Source organism: Poecilia formosa, unplaced genomic scaffold (assembly GCF_000485575.1).
Source record: "Poecilia formosa unplaced genomic scaffold, Poecilia_formosa-5.1.2 Scaffold361, whole genome shotgun sequence".
Taxonomy (NCBI): Eukaryota; Metazoa; Chordata; class Actinopteri; order Cyprinodontiformes; family Poeciliidae; genus Poecilia; species Poecilia formosa.
This window is the reverse complement of record NW_006800300.1, coordinates 14,571-15,465: the sequence shown is the minus strand read 5'-3', so window position 1 is coordinate 15,465 and position 895 is coordinate 14,571.

Sequence of the window (895 nt, the reverse complement as noted above, 5' to 3'; positions counted from 1 at the left end):
CTTCAACTATATAAGCTAAGCTCCACCGTTAGCCTCCATGTTTACTAAACACTGAGCACTTCTTCTTTTTATGGCGGTTGACAGAACACTGAGAACGCTGACACTATGGCGCCCTCTACTGCACATGCGGGACACTTTCAGGTCGTTTGCCCGTTCAGACTGCAGAACGCATACAGGTCGCATTTACTGGCAGTGTGAACGACCCGGCAAAAAAATCAAAATTGCCAAAAAATCTGAATTGAGTCACTTCAGGCTGTAGTGCAGTGGTGGAGAAAGTACTCAAAAAATGTACTTAAGTAAAAGTACAAATACACAGGCAAAAATGTACTCAAGTAAAAGTAAAAGTACCACATTAACATTTTACTTACGTAAAAGTAAAAAAGTACTGGCTTTTAAAAATACTTAAGTATTAAAAGTAAAAGTACTTGCTGAATACATAACCTAATCGCTAATATCATTAAGTGAACTGATCGTATTTAATTTTAATACATCAGAAATGTGCCATTTTAATGAACAATGCCACAGATTAAACATTTTCTTATTGTGTTTATTCTCTGTAACAGTTTAGACTTAAATATGTGATTCTATGAATCATAATTTCAGGGATGGAAACATCTTGTCTCCTGTCCTAACGTAGCATGAACTTCATTAGTGACATTTATTTAGAAAGAAATCCAACAGAAAGGGGATGGAAAGAAGGTGGGTGAGGGAGAACATGCAACCAAGGAGCCACGCAGCAGAGTTGTAGTCAAGGCCACCGAACCCGACACCAAGACCAGCGCCCTGCACTACATGACACAATAAAATTAAGTTTATCAAAATTGGTTCTCAGATTGATCTGAAAGATCCACATTCCCATAAAAACACCTAGATATTAAATACTTAGAGCTGAAAT